Genomic DNA, 16,842 nt, shown 5'->3' with positions numbered 1-16,842 from the left:
AAATACCATTTTTTAAGTTCCAGAAAATACCCTGTCATTTAAGATCAGTTGAGGGAGGGTGGGTGGAGAGAAGGACACTGTACTTCAGTGTTAGGGTCCTTTTCATTTCAGGTTTTCCTGTATATTCAGCAGGAAACATACAAACAGGAAACACATTCATTCTTCTTGTTCTTTAACTCTGCCTTATTTGGTGGTTCTCTACTGGTTCTCACTTCTCTGTATTTTACCTTTCACTAACAGCACCATCTCTATTAGGTCCTCCTTCAATACTAATGTATTAGTAGTCCTTCTGACTGGATCTTACTAAGGATCCCAGCATAAGTACTAGAGAGGAATCTCACCCCAGAGCAGGCATGGTAGCATTCTGGGTTCCCAGGAAGTGGCCTGGCCCAATAGCTTCTATTGTTGCAGCTTGCTACAGATCCTTGAACTAAGCTGACAATGCAGGATGCTTTAATAGATTACATCTGATAGATTAATCTACTTTGAAGATTCATCTCTTAAGTCTTCCATCTCCCCATGCCTTTTTATGCCAATTCCTCAGAACTGCATAATAGTAGGGCAGAAATGGAACAAGTTTTAAATTACACACAGAGAAATGACCCCTGTGGCAGCTGAGCAGGTGAAAAGGGGGTTAAATTTGCTCTTATCTTTTATATGCCTACAGGGCCTTATTTGCTGGTGTTTAAATCTCTGGGAAAAAGCAGTAGGAAGTTTAAGTATTTTGCTACCTCTGCTGCTGTGTTCCCGCGGGGGCAGTGCCCTATTTCTTACCATTATTCATTGTCCTTCTGCTTCTAAATAGCAATACTTCTGAGGATGATTGTGCAGCACTGCAGAGGCTGCTTTACTTGAGCTAGGAAGGCATTCCAGAAATGCTGTCACCGAAGATGTGCTTCTAAGAAGGATGTTATTTTGCCATGAGCAGATGAGATCATATGTTATATTTAGCATTCCTAGGGAAGGCAACTGCTAATGGGTTACAGCCAAGATCTAAACTTTATATTTTATTCAAGTTGCATTAGCTTTAAGAAACAACTTTTCTTTGTGCTAGATGATAATATTTCATTGAAATGCTTCATCATTTCATACATAGCATCATGCAAAGGAGAAAGGTAAAATATCAGTAAAATTAAACTGCTGAGTAGCATTTCCATACCAGTGATACCAAGAGTGGTGAAGTTTAAAAAGTTGTTTCTTACTCACATTAAATTTTAGTGAATTGTGCAGAGTCTCCAAAATAACAAGGCATATAAGTATTTTCTTCCTTTCTCACTCCTCAATTTTAATGAGAAGTAAATGAAGAATTTTAAATATCTACTCAAAAATGTAATATGCTGTATTTGTAGTCAACTTATTTTTGGTGCATGAAAGGTATATTATTGACCTGTGGATAAAACCATTTTCTATACATAAAATCTAAAGTCTCTTTCTTTTAAGCCTGGTTTTTCCTAGAATTCAATTCTATCGAATTTCACATTTCTATTTGTTTTATTTCTAGCACATTCAAAATTAAAGCTGGAAACTCTTCAAGGATATAGTCTCAGTCTTTCACATAATTTCAAACTGTCTCAAGACATAGCTACATACTTCTCAAAACACAATATTTGTGTGTGTGGGCATGAAAAAACAAAATGTAATTCACAATAGTTGCTTTTAAAAGCTATTTGCTTTCCCTAGTTACATAATACACTTTTGTGAGCTGTTTAAATGTATCTTTCTTTTATAGAAGCATGTGTTTCTTATGGAAAAAATAATATATTTTTATATTCTTGATTTTCAAAAACATTGGAATGCATTTACAATACGGAAAAGGAAAACATTTTTAAACGTATCACTCTTCAACACAAATAGAAATTCTGAAAGAAAAACAATCTCACCCACATTACAGTAAATTTGGTTTGCAAGAAGGTGGAGCTATACAGTAATAGCTTTTAAGCAGATTATCTCATTTTCAAATAGTGCATATTGCACTTTGTGTGAAACTGAGATGGAAGAATACATTTCAATTTGATTAAATACCTTTAAAAGTGAGTTTTAACAGAACTCAATTTAATTTTTCATTTAATACCTTTTTGCTAGACTATTTCATTTTTTCCTCTCTCACTTTAAAAAAAAAATTCCCTTGTGAGGGAAGAAAATGTTTAAGTCATTTTAGCCTATGACCACTGATTCAGAAAGAAGTTAACTATGTGAGCTCCATAAACAAGCCTGCAGACATCAATTTGTAACCTCTGGTTTCTAAGTAGCTTGCTGGTGGTTCTCTCAACAGCCCGGGGCAGTTTGCTAAATTGAGAGGATCACTAATGCTTATTTTGGAAAAACAAGGGTGGGTAAGCAGTGATTGCATCCCACACTCTTGGTAATGGCAATTAGGTTGTAGTGATTTGGCTGCCAGAGTAATTGGAATTCTCAGTACGAGATTTGGACAGAAACACATCTGCTCCTAGGACTCCCTATTAGTGTATCTAAAATGCTTTGACCAATTGTTGAAAGTGCTATTATGGCTATTTATTTAAAGCTACTTTCAGAATGCATAAAAACTAGGTGTTCCTAATTCAATGACAGCAATCTGCAACAAAAATGGAAGACCTTTGGGTTTTCTGGTCATCAGTGCATTTGCCTGCTTCCATCCACTGAAAGAAAAATACCTGCTCATCTCACTTCTTTCCATAGATGGAGCTTATATTTCTGAATAGAGTTTTGCCAAATATTGAGGTTGCTATTGTCCTTTACTTTTTCAATTCGAGTTGCATTCTCATTTCAAAGCAAAACTACTCATTACTGAAATCAATGTATTTGCCTTTGTCATTTCAATTGCTATATGCTTGAACTAAAAGTTATTTAGGTGAATGGTATTAAAACTTTAGTTTTTTTTCTTTAGAAAATTAGAAAACTTCAAATTGCTAAACTCAAATTTTAAATTGCACATGCCTCAACTCTTTGTTTTACAAATAGACATAATGTAATTTTGTTGATCATTTTCATCTTCCAGTTTTGTCCACTCAATATGATGATGTGAAGTGATTTTATCCAGTTTGAGAAATCTATTTAAATTAGAGGAGTAGAACAGGGACAGGGGGATTAGAATTCATCTAGTACCATTCCCTTTTCTCTTGTTCCCTGTCCCTACCGACACCAAATAAAAATACTAAGGGCCAAACTAAGTAACTTTTCTTGGAACATAGATAGAAGTGGCATTTTAACTCAGGAGTTTTAGTTAATAAGTCAAGTGTTCTTTATGTAAGAAAGATTTGGTTTATGTGGAAATTAAAATGTGCCTGATTTGGCAACATCAACCTGGCTCACTTGTGCAACTGTTTCCATTTTTCATTGCAACTTCTATTTTCTTTCTGTATTAACCAGTACAGATGCTAGGGACTTGTAAACATTACATTTTGACAGGCAAAACTCATATAAGCCTTTCTTTTCCATAACATTATTTTGACATAGTATGAAAATAATTCACTCTGGCGATATGGACACTTTGAATGTCTTAGATTTTACATGAGTGATAAATCAAGGTTTTGCTTTCTACTAATTTTCTATTGATGCAAATGAAAATTTTAAATTGTCAAATTACAAATAGGTTGACTACTTTTATTTCATTATTTTTATAGATGATTTCAAAAATTTGTACAATTCAATAATATTTTTCACAATTCAAATTTCTTTCCTTTAAAAAATTAAGCTATGGAGATGAGAAAAGTTTTGTGATAGACAAATGTATGTGTATGCCTTTATCTGTAGCAATTGGAAACAAAGGTAACATTTAGATCAACTATATTTATTTATTTATTTACTTATTTATTTTTGTGGTGCTGGGGATTGAACCCAATCCACTATTTTCATAGTCAAACATTGTTTTACATCTAGACTAATCTTAAACAACAGCAAAGTAAGGTGGAACCAAGGTCAGAGTTTAAAGTCTATTGTTATCATAGGGGTTTGTGTTAATAGCTATAATTTCTTTTTGTTCAAATTAGTTATACATGACAGTTGACTGCATTTTGACACATCACACATAAATGGAGCATAATTTCTCATTCTTCTGGTTGTACACGATTTAGGATCATACCAGTCTGGTAGTCATATATGCACATAGGGTATTAATGACCAATTTGTTCTATTACTGTTCCTACCCCCCTAGCCCACTCCCTTCTCTCCACTCTGCCTAATCCAAAGTATCTCTATCCTTCCCTACCTCTCCCACTTATTATGACTTAGCATCTGCATATCAGAGAAAATATTTGGCCTTTGCTTTTTTGGGATTGGCTTATTTAACTTACCATGATATTCTAGAGCTCCATCCATTTACCCAAAAATGCTATAAGGCTGAGTAATATCCCATTGAGTACATACAACACAAAGAGGCAAAATTTGCCCCAAGTCATACAGTTAATAAATATTAGATCTCAATAAACTGTCTATAAATGTCACCATTGCACCCGGAAAATGTTTGCCCATTTACATAAATCAGACATCGTGGAATCAATATAGATTTATTTTTAAATTCACCTGTTCTCAAAGAACTATAGTCATTTTCCTAGATTATGGGTACAAAATATTTGTTGTTTCCATTCCTTATAGACCGGAATTTAGTTTAGATCTCATGCAGCATTCAGATTATTTTAAAATTAGGGTTCTATGTTCAGAGACTAATCTTAAACAATAGCAAAGTAAGGTGGAACCAAGGTCAGAGTTTAATGTCTATTGTTATCATAGGGTTTTCTTTATCCATTCATCTGTTGAAGGATACCTGGGTTAGTTCCATAGTTTAGGTATTGTGACTTGAGCTGCTGTAACTTTGATATGGCTATATCACTGTAGTATGCTGATTTTAAGTCCTTTGATTATAAACCTAGGAGTGGGATTGCTGGGCCAAATGGTTGTTCTATTCCAAGTTTTCTAAGGAATCTCCATACTGCTTGCCATAATAGTTGAACCAATTTGCAGTCCCACCAGCAATGTAGGAGTGTACCTTTTTCCCTACATCCTCTCCAAAATTTATTGTTGCTCAAAATTTATTGTTGTTAATTGCCATTGTGACTGGAGTAGGATGAAATCTTAGAGTTAGTTTTGATTTGCATTTTTCTAATTGCTAGGAATATGGAACCCTAAGTTTAAAATAATCTGAATGCTGCATGGAGATCTAAACTAGATTCACGTCTATATGGAATGGATACAACAAATATTTTGTATTCATAATCTAGGAAAATGACTATAGTTCTTTGAGAACAGGTGAATAAAACAATGAATCTAGATTGATTCCATGGTGTCTGATTTATGTAAATGGGCAAACATTTGGGGGGTACAATGGTGACGTTTATAGACAGTTTATTGAGATCTAATATTTATTAACTATATGGCTTGGGGCAAATTTTGCCTCTTTTTTGGGGGAGGATACCTGGGATTGAACTCAGGGGCACTCAACCACTGAAGCACATCCCCAGTCCTATTTTTGCATTTTTTAAATTTAGAGACAGGGTCTCACTGAGTTGCTTAGCACTTTCCTTTTACTGAAGCTGGCTTTGAACTGGTGATCCTCCTGCCTCAGCCTCCCAAGCCTCTAGAATTAGAGGCATGCTCCAGGGTGCCTGGAAAATTTTACCTCTTTAAACATAGTATCTTCATCTTCAAAATGGTGATAATATTAATATTTCCCTGTGAGATTCTAGGGTAACTCAATGTGGTATGTGTCAGATACAGAGTACTCAATAAATGCTATCTATTGTATTATTTACTGAGAAAATGCAAGAGTCAATGAGTACAATAATGGTGACTTAATATTTTCACAAATTGGATTGGGGTATCTTTGAGATATCCAAGTAGAAATGTTAAATAGTAAGTCTGATATACCAATTTAGAAGCTAAATATATATATATTTGGGATCTTTCAGTAATAGGTTATGATTGAAATGGATTTATGTGAAGGCATTATAAGCTGTGTTATAGAATTAAAAGTAAAAAGTGTCAAGAATGAAGTTCTTGAGACACGTGGAAAATTAACTAAGAAGGAATAAACAGGGAGGAAAAGAGCTAGATAAAAGTATCTTGGATCAGGGAAGAAGTTTTAATATTATAACAATAGTCAGTAGAACCAAATGTTAGATAAAACAAAATATGTTTAAATCTGTGTTGGAATGGCCAATATGGAGGTCATTATAAATTTCAGATACTTAAATACTGGTAGAAGGAATAACTAATAAAGTAAATAAGGGGTGATGAGAAGGTTTGGAGGTAGAGCAGATGAAGGTAAACTACTTCTGGACAAAGTATGACTAAAAATGAATGAAGAAATGGCATAACTGTGTATCAAGCAAGCCCAGAAGGGTTTGTTTTGTTTTTATTTTAAGATGATATATTTGAGCTGTTGAAAATATGTTTCCATGGGGTTATTTTTTAGAAATTAAAACTCAACTTAAGAAATCACATTTTGTATGCCACACAAATGACATACTTTCCAACAAAATGAAGATTGTTGTTTTTGCAAATATTAGTGGTCAATTCATGTGGGAAAATATGAGTTGACAAAGTTATCCTTTAAATCTAAAGTGAATGTGTCAGTTTCCCAGTTCAAAAAATATTTCTGCCCTTGGTGGAATCCTGTCAAAATTGTGTGCACGTGTGGTATTTGTGTTTCCTGCTATTTGATATCTACAAGCTCCAGTCACATTTTAGGATAGGCTATCATCTGACTGTGATTCTTAAGTGCTAATAAATTGTATAAGCAAATGGGCCTCAGAATGTTTATCCGGTTTATCAGTCAAATCTGTCAGTGAATTAAGCATGGTGGCTAACACTCTGGTCACTATTTAGCTGTCAACAAGCTACTATTTGTGTGTCTAAGATGTCAAGGAGAAAAGGAATCAAACAGGCCTTAGAAATCAGAGATGCCAGTAATATATGCACACTGTCAGCCTAACCTTCCCTTATTCCTATCAAAAGAATTAGTAAATTAGTGTCTTTCTTTGAAATACCTAATACTGCAATTATTTGGGAAATATGCAGTGTGAGTAGCAGTGGGTGTACCGCCAGATGCCAATGCTGAATTTCTAACACAGAAGGTTATTTTAGACTGATAGGCCAGCAGGAATCTGAAATGATCCTTGGTAAGGAATACTCCATTCCATGATTTAGAAAAACTCATATATCCTCCTAACTTTTAAACAAAGGACAAGCTAGACTTTCTGTTTCCTGATCAAGGGCCAAAGTTACTGTTTAAAGCATGATCTCCTGCCATTATTTGCTCAGTTTTCTTTTTCGTGCCCCAGTTTTGGAGAAAGTAAATTGCCATTATTAATCAGGGAACCATTAGTAGGGAACTCGGGCTGTCCAAGTTGGGAAACAGAAGATTTGGAATGAAGGAAATAGACTGTCAGATTATCTGGAGTTGTTAACTAGCAGGAAGGTGAGACTGCAAGAAAGCTGAAGTCACAGATGTCCAGATGGAAGGTCTTTACAGGAGACAGCCCTGGAGTCAATCTGGAGAGGGGAGTCAGAGCAAGGAAGCTGAGGCAGAATGGGGGAGGAAGAAAGGGTTATAGGCAAGAACTTATGCCAAAGGAATAATTTAGAGGAAGGAGCAGAGGTTTGATCATTGGCGGTTTATATAAGAAAAATAGAATTCCAGTAAGCTATACTTAATTTTAGTTTTAATTATGAATTGATGACAATGGTTTGCATGATTATTTTTATGATCTTTTATGAATGCATTCATAAAAGGCATTCATATATATCTTTTCATTTATAGGTGGATTTTATTAGGTAATGCACATTTAACATCTGTTCACAGAATTATTTTAAAAGGACTAAGACTTTCAAGAGACCTACATATCTTTATCTTTTTATTTTTCCTATAATTGTAGACCCTTGTAACTTTCAGAAACTCCCTTTTATATATAATCAATTTTGTAATTAGAGCAGAAGGCAAACTTTAATCTTTTTTTGCTTTCCCCCAATGCTACATGTCCCCTTAATTGCTACTGTTTATAACATATTTTATAGTCAGGTTTGGTGTTCAAAGAATTAAGTCAGTAAGGACAGGAAAGAATTTCATTTGTGATATTATTGAAACTTTCAAAAATGACCAGTATATAATGAAGGTGGTAAATTAGCTTCTAAATTTATAATGGCAACATTTATGTAAGTTACAGATTTAACCAAAATAGGTTTTTGTTTTTTCCTTGACATAACACATTTGCTCCTGTGTGTGTGTGTGTGTGTGTGTTTGTCTGTGTGTAAGAGTCTGTTATTCACCTCTTCCTGTGAAAGCTAAAAGCAAAATACAAATTGCCAGACAATGAAAACAGAAAAAATGAAACGAAACAACAGGAAATATAGCTTCAAAAAGCAGAGGAAGTATCCAAGTTTAGGCTATCTGCATTGGAATTAGAACCCTACCAGTTTACCGACTAAGAGATTTGGGGCAAGTAACTAAAATTCTCTTTGCCTCAGATTCTCATCTAAAAAGAAGAAAAATCAACAACAGTACCTTGTACCTCATTGGGTTGCTGTGAAGATTAACATAATGCATATAATGCATCTGGTACATGGTAACTACTCAATAAATGTTATTTTGCTTAAATTCTAAAAACTTCACCAGAAGGTTATAGCAGAACCTTTTCAAAATTTTAACATTATTCATTAAACAAATGTAAAAGGAAGTAGTTCTAATTTAGCTTCTTTTAGGCCTTTGCAATAATTATTTGTCAAGTTATCCAGAATAATATTTTCTTCCATCATGCTATATTATCATTATTCATTGTATATATGTATCAAGTTATCACACTTTAGTCACTAAATATGAATAACAATTATGTGTCAACTAAAAAATCCATCATAAAAATTATAACATCATTTTGTACTACTTAAATATATACAGATGTGATTTGTCAATATATATTTTTAAAATTTTAAAAGAGCAAATGTTTCTTCCTTTCAAAACCAAAGTCATTGCTTGGTGAATCAATGGATACTTTAGACATGAACATGCAGCCTTAAGATTCTCCAAATATACTTTCTCTCTCTGTCTATTAATGTGGTCATCTATATATATATATATATATATATATATATATATATATATATATATATATATATATATATCTCCCTTGCTCTGTAGTCAAAATTTTATTAGATTTTAAATACATAGAGGATATCGAACAAGATTGCTGAAATAAAACAATATTACAGGAAATATGGCAAATATATAAAAATATAAAAAACACATGATGAAACACATGCTAGTATTAGAACAGGCCTATGAGTACAATAGAAATTCACAAGGAATTATAGCTTCCTAGATTTGGTGAGATTAGAACGTCATTTGGAAAGAATGATGTGCATTTGAATAAGGAGCAAATGAACATTGTAGGAAGAAAGAAACCTCAGAATCTCAGATGCATGATGGAAAGGGAAACAATGTGGGGAATCATAGTGAACTCTAAAACCTCATTTCTTTATTATCAATGATTGGCAGAGAGTTGGAGTCCTTTTTGGACCCCAGAAGCAAATGATCAGTCTGATCATTAAGCAGTTGATGGGATCGCCAGCTTTTTGTAACCCAATTCAAATTATCTTCTCCTAAATGTGTGATTTTATGTGAAATATTTAATTACAGGTGACTTTTCTCTAAGTTGTACTTAGAGAATATTCAGATATTCAGCTGTTAAGATGTATTCTCTGTCCCGGCATATGAAAGAATGTTGTTACATATTATTTAACTTAGTTGTGACCTTGGATGTTTTATGTTTTCTACTTTGCTATTGATTGAAAAGTCGCCAACTGTCATAGGGTACCACAGTTGCCTGGATGTGGAAATTGAACTCTGTAGATAATAATCATAATTTAATAGACTTCATGGTTTATGACAGTAACAAAAAAATCTGGATAATCAGATTTTGGTTATTTTCTTATATAATACAGAAAAACAAAGACAAATTTTCAGGTCTCATACTTAAAATTCATATTGTGCTTTTATAAAGTTAATTGTCAGATAAAGAAAAAGGTTATTGGTTGATTAACAAAGGAATGTTCTATGACATAGATTTATATTAGAGAAATATTTTAATATTATATATATTCTTTAAATATTATGGGCTTTAATACTTACATCAATGAACTAATACAGACTCCCATTTAAGCATTAATTTAACATTTCTCCAATGTGTAAAATGCCAATTTTTACTGCTCTTTTTCATCATACCAACTGATTTAAATTTGACATAATTTAACTGCCAGAAAATGTGAATTAAAAGGTGTCTCTCATTTTCTCTTCCAGGGAAATCTTGAGGAGTTTGACACTTTTCATCCTCCAGCCATTCATCATTTTGTGGGGGAGGCTACACATTGGTGAGTCTCACTTATTCAAATTTCTCTCTTTAATGTCTATGACAGAATTGTAATGTAGAACAAAAATTATAGAGATGTCAGTATTGTTGCTTAACTAATTACACAATGGTTTTTAAATAGCAAAATCATAATATCATGGTTTTGCTTTTTTTCAAAATTTCCTAGAAATAGAAGCTCTACTAAAACCTATAGAGGTAAAATTCAAGTTATATAATGTGATAAAAAACTAATAACTTTTAATTCTAAAATTGAGCAACATTGCTTATAGCTATTGTTTAGGATATTATATTTATTGACACCTTGGATCCCAAACCACAGTTAATAAGCATCCATGAAAAGTTCTGAAGTTACAATCCCATAAGCGTTAGTAAATCCTACCAATATCTTAAATACATAATAGTTATTTTGCATATTAAATTGAAATTTAATGTTAAGCACTTATTATCGTTGAATTTTATGCTGTAAAAAAATCTGTAGCTTTTTATGTTTCAATATATTGTGTCTCTGTTATCTGTAAATAACATCAATACACTCTGGTATAATATTTCGGAACAAACCCCATCCCCACTAACCTACTCCCTGACTCATTTATTCTGGAACACATGGGTGTGCATACACACACACACACACACACACACACTCATATTCTCCTTAATGTTGTAAGTATCATATGAGGCTACCTTTATTTTGTACTTTCCCAATTAATTTAAACCACAGTTGCAGAGGCACATTTCATCTTCAGTCTGATCACCAGAACCTTCAGATGGAATAGTCCTTCAATTAAAAATGCTAAATCTCCACTCAAATGTGTGCACACTGTTAATCAAGTAAATTTACTATTATATTTACAGATAAATAGAAGTAAAACTATAAAATGCACACAATGGAAATTTTAAAAGATGCAATACAAATAGATCTGTACAGAAATTAGAATTCTGGGAACCTCAGTTCTAAAAATCCTCTGATTATTCCTGCTTTTTATCAACTACTCTAAGATATACCCTTCACTCAAAGACTCTTCAAAAACTTATTTTGAGTATAAGATTGAACAAATGTACTACATGCTGCAAGGCAGTGAGTGTGCTTTTACATTCATACATAAAATGTACACGTGAAAGTGGTTGATATGGACAAGATTATTTGAATGAAGAGTTTGAAGAAGTTTGGTGCAGCAACAGAAATCTTATCTCAATATTCCTCTTCTTGAAAGTTTACGGAGTAAGAGAATTTCAAAGGTGTTTGTTATGGAGAATTAAATGGTCAAATAAATAGGAAAGATAACTCATATCATAGGGATATCTCCAATATTACTTTTCATCATTGAATTTTATCATCTCTTAGTTATGAATAACTTTACTTTTTTTCTCAATGGGATCCTCAGTGTTGGGCTATCAGGTATGATACTACAAAGAGAAAAGAGGATAATTAAATGGTTATAGGAAAATGCCATTTAACCTAGTTGTTTCTGCATGTGACAATTCTATAAGAATCGTTTTTCATAGTGCATCAAATAACTTCCTTTGACTGTTAAATATAAAGAGTTCCCTATTCTTACTCTACAACAGGAGCTCACAATGAGTCACTCCTTTGTGCAAATCTAAACTAGGCAGGTGCCAAATTTAGGGCATTCCAGACCAGCCAGATTCCATTAAAACTTTAATCTAAAAACAGTGTTGCTGGATTTGGGGCACACTTGTAATCACAGCAACTTAGGAGACTGACGCAGGTGGGTTGCAAGTTTGAGATGAGCCTCAGCAACATAGCCAGGCCATAAGTAACTTAGTGAGTCACTTTTGTCTCAAAAAATAAATAAAATAAAATAAAATGAGCTGGGGATATAGCTGAATGGTTAAGGCCCCTGGGTTCAATCACCAGCGCAAAATTTTTAAAAATTGCTAATTGCAGATTCCACTATTTGGGACTTCCTGTCATTCAAAACTTAATACTGCTGGACCAATCTGAAATGTTCTGGTTATACAGAAACCATTTTTCCACATTTTTTTCTTAAAAACCTCTCATACTTTGCTGAAATGCAAATGAATTATTTCCAAACCATTCCTTTAATTTATCAAATAAATATATAAAATGAGGTTCTCATGGAATAGCCATGAATCCTTAGGATTCTTATTGACATAGCTTTCATAACAGACCACTCAGTTGACTGATAATTTATTTAAATTCAATCATATTCCAGAGATAAATTTCTGCCTCACCAAAACACATATGTTATAGACCTTGTCCTTTGGAAAATATACTTACAGCTTGACATTAGATTCTCTATAGTTGGGCCTTAGAAATTGTCCATGACATCCCTCTAGAGAAAAATTAAGAGTAGCAGATTCATCAGTTTTGCTGTTATGTTTTCTTGGTAGTCAACCACCTGACAAACATGTTTGAGTTGCCTGCTGCTTAATATATATATACATAAAATCCAAATAAAGTTAGTTTGGTATCTTCTCAGAACATGATGAACATTTAAACAGCTTTGTACTCAAGGTTCAAGGTTACTGGTGAAAAAAAAATCACAAAGTATAGAGTCCAAGGATGAGAATAAGGTGGGATGCAGATGGAACACTTTGAGTGGTTTGGCTTCCCACTAAATAGTCCTATTGATTAAACCTTCAATATTTTCTCAGGTGGAATTTCCCTAATGGAGTGGATAACCGAAGTGCACTCCCTTCTTGCCTTTACCCGCAACCATACACTTAATATACCTTCTACTTTCCCAGATATCCCTCCCAGGAGTTAGCATTCATGCAGTCACTTCTTAAGTTTCTTCTCTTTTCAGTCGATACCTTTCATGGTTGAAGTCATCTATTCTTGTAGTTTCAAAGATGATTTATAGCTTGTGACATTCAAATCAATATGTCCTCCTAACATCTCATTCCTGAGAAACAAATCAACATATCTATTTAGTAGCACATTAGTTTCTTGGCTTCAAACATATTAAAATTGAACTCCCGGTGTTTTCCCATAAAACTTTTGTTCTTTCCATTCCTATGGATTGAAGAACCATCTCCCCAGTTTCCCCAAAAGAAACTTGAAAAATGTTTCTGATTCCTCTCATGCTTTCTCAAATGCTTATCAATTCATGAAACCGAGTCAATCTCACATGCGAACAGACAGGAAATGTAATAGGAAATGCAATTAAATATATTTTTAAGCCATGTTTGAAATGCTTCAGTGGAAATCAAATCCATTAGGTTGAATAAAGTAACCATCCTAGACTAAAACAAGAAGAAAAAGGTAATTCTTAAATATTTTACCATTTAGCTTAGTATATTCTTTTGGAAATGTCAATCTCTTTAATAATTTATTTCAGGATTTTCTCACACATATGCATAGTAACCCTCTATTTCCACATTTCAGATTTAACTAACCACAGATTGAAAATATTTGGGGGGGGGGATTGCATGTATACTATGTACAAATGTTTTTGTTCTTGTCATTCTCTAAATAGTACAGCATAACAACTATTTGCATAGCATTTACTATGTAATAGAAATTATAAGTAATCTAAAGATGATTTAAAGGTATACAGGAAGATATTTGTATGCTATATGCAAATATTATGTTATTTTGTGTGAAGAACTTTATCATCTGTGGATTCTACTATTTACAAGTGGTCCTGGAGCCAATATTGAGGATCCTGAGGGACAACTGTGTATATACCTTCACAAAGTCTTTGTATCATACCACATAACCCTGACAAGATCAATGCTCAGAATCTTCCAACATATGATAATATCAGTGAGAATAAAGTTATGTTCCATATATCCTCATAACAATTCTTCCACATATGGTGATCAAAATATGTATGTTTTTCCTCTTACCCTTTTAAAGTTAATAATACATTAGACCTCATTACATTTAACAAAATGTTAATTATGTTTGGTATTCTTATATGCAAAATTAACATGGATGAAATAGGGTTTAATTCTTATGTGTCTTTCTCCATGTCATCGGGCATTTTTATGAAGTAGGGCAGCATTGCTTTCCTGATGCTTGAATCCTTATGCTTTTATCATAAATAGTTTTTTTGAATAACATAAGGAAAGTTCCCATCCATTCACTCAATATACAGTTTAATAGCTAGAAAAGAAATCTTGATTACTTTCAGATATCTGATAAAATAAAATTGGTCATTCATATCATGTTTCAAATTCTATTTATTTATAGAAGACCTTTTTTCCATCAATTGTGCTTATTTTCAGGAATCTGACTATATATTCCTATCAATGGCCAGAGGGAACTGAATTAATAAAAGGAATTACCCCTTTTTATTTATTCTACCAAGGCCAAGTCTCCAGAGGAATGCTTCATTATTGCAGACAATACATTCCCTGGTTTGCTGGCTGGGTTTAATGGGATGTTAGAATTGATCGGACCTATTTCTCTGTCACCTGAGAAGCACTGTAGGTTTTGTGGTATGTTGCAGTTTCATATTCTTCTCACATCTTTTTTTGAAATTTGACATTGCTAAACCAAATGTCTTCCTTGCTTATGTGACCACAATTTCCTTTTTCTGAGGAAATAGTTCTTGTAAATGTGTAATGTAACTGGAATCCGAGCCCACCAGGACTGGTTGTGTCAGTCGTGACAAATAATATTGTGTATTGTAAGAAATACACTGAAAGTGTGAGGAGGCTGACTTGCACGTTTGCAATCAATTAGCCATGCTACACTACCATGAAAACAGCGCCCCCTTGTGAAGACAGGCTTACTGCAACTACTACAGGGAATATGCATATACTGCAGGTTAAAATTTAAAAAGCAGGTTTATGCTTTTTAACCATTTTCTTTTTTTTTCATTTATTTATTTTTATTGGTTCTTTTTAGTTGTACATGACAATAGAATCCATTGTGTTTTAAAATTCACTCTATCAGGATAGTCATGTCCCTACTCCTTGAAAAATGAGGGCAAGCTCCTTGGCTTTTCTGTGACTTAGATGCTAAAAAACTGCTCACCATGTGCCAGGTAAGGTGGCATATGCCTATGATACCAGTAGCTCAGGAGGCTGAAGCAGGATGATTGCGAGTTCAAACCCAGCCTTGAGCAACTGTGAGGCCCTAAGCAACTCACGGAGACCCCGTCTCTAATAAAATGTTTTTAAAAAGGGTTAGGGATGCGGCTCAGTGGTAAAGCACCCCGGGTTCAAACTGAGGTACCAAAAAAAAAGTGCTTACCATCATTTCAAGTCTTTAAAACACAGTGTCAATTCATATCCATCCCATGGTTACTTCATATTGAGATCTCTCTTTTCTGCCAGTAGTCCAGGAGAGATGGAGTGATCGCCTCCTTTTCCTATCTGTTCAAGCATTATAGCATTCTTACTCCACAGCTTGCCAAAGTCAGTTTCAGAATGTCTACCTTTGGGGCATGGTGAGAGAGAAAAAGACTGGGCAGCAGAAAAGTTCTAGTTGATCATACTGGACTGAACTGGAAAGTATTTAAAGTTGCTATTTTCTTGGCAGTACTCTGTGGTTTCTTCAGAAACACCATCCATCAGTCTCCGGGGATATATTAAAGTAGGTCATGTGTGCCAAGGGTCAACCATCTGAGGCTCACTGATAAACTTTCCTTAGCACTGAGCATCCTGCTTACCTCTAGTTTCTCTTTCTTTGGATCCGTCCTTGCCTGCCTGTTCTCCTCCTTTTTAGGTTCCTTTCTCATCTTTTATATTTCTCAATTAGTAAGGTTGAAATGTTCCCCAAAGTGTAGCATAGGTATTTAATCCTCCACATGGTCTCCTTAGAGTCTTTCTCCCTTGATTTGGAATGATTAAGTCAGACTTTAAAGGTCAGAGGAGGAGAGTCTCATAGCACATTCCTCTCTAGGGAAGTTTTCAAATATTCAACTTCTTATTTTCTCAAAGCAAGTGAGAGATTTAAAAGTTACCTAAATTTCAAAAGTTTCTAAAATTTATCTAAAAGTTGACTCTCCTTTAGAATGTGCTCAGCCAAACATCCATTCTAAATCTTACATGCAACACAAAAGTCTGGAAGGAATGAGAGATATCTCATGACCAGCTTTTGTAAAAGCTAATAAGACCTGCTCAGATCTGGCTGTTAAATACTTGGAAATGTAAATATATTCAAATATGCATACATTGATTTTTATTGTTCTCAGGTGAAATTGCTTAATTATTATAAAACTTCAAAATTTCTTGAAGTATTTGTAAAAAAGTGGAAATGTTTACGTGGATCAGAGATGAAACACTTGGGATTGGTGAATTGAGACATCTGGTTTACAGTGCTGAATATAATACAGCATTTTAACATTCTTTGAAGTATCACATTATGAGAGTTCATTATACAATTACTTTAAAAGTGTTATATATGTGTAGTTATAGGTGATTCATAGTTTAAGGGCTATTTTCTCAAGACACCAGATATTCATATGGAGCAATAAACAGAGTAAACAACAAATAGAAATTCTTTGTGGGGAAAGCTACCTTCAGAGTTAGGAAACAGAATTAACAAGCCACT

At 33.7% G+C, this 16,842-nt stretch overlaps 1 protein-coding gene across 14 annotated transcripts in view; it reads left to right on the top strand.

Annotated features, from left to right (window-relative positions):
* Ptprd (protein tyrosine phosphatase receptor type D) overlaps positions 1 to 16,842 on the top strand; it is a 2,207,759-nt gene that overhangs the window by 542,462 nt on the left and 1,648,455 nt on the right. For all 14 annotated transcript variants that reach the window (XM_058579708.1, XM_058579705.1, XM_058579707.1 and 11 more), the window contains one exon: positions 10,283 to 10,353. The gene's annotated coding sequence lies outside the window, so the exon portion shown is untranslated. The remainder of the gene's footprint in view (positions 1 to 10,282; positions 10,354 to 16,842) is intronic.

This window comes from Marmota monax, unplaced genomic scaffold (assembly GCF_021218885.2).
Source record: "Marmota monax isolate L192 unplaced genomic scaffold, Marmota_monax_Labrador192_F-V1.1 WCK01_AAM20220418_F8-fsc00124, whole genome shotgun sequence".
NCBI classification, from domain to species: Eukaryota; Metazoa; Chordata; class Mammalia; order Rodentia; family Sciuridae; genus Marmota; species Marmota monax.
This window is presented reverse-complemented; position numbering and strand designations above follow the sequence as displayed.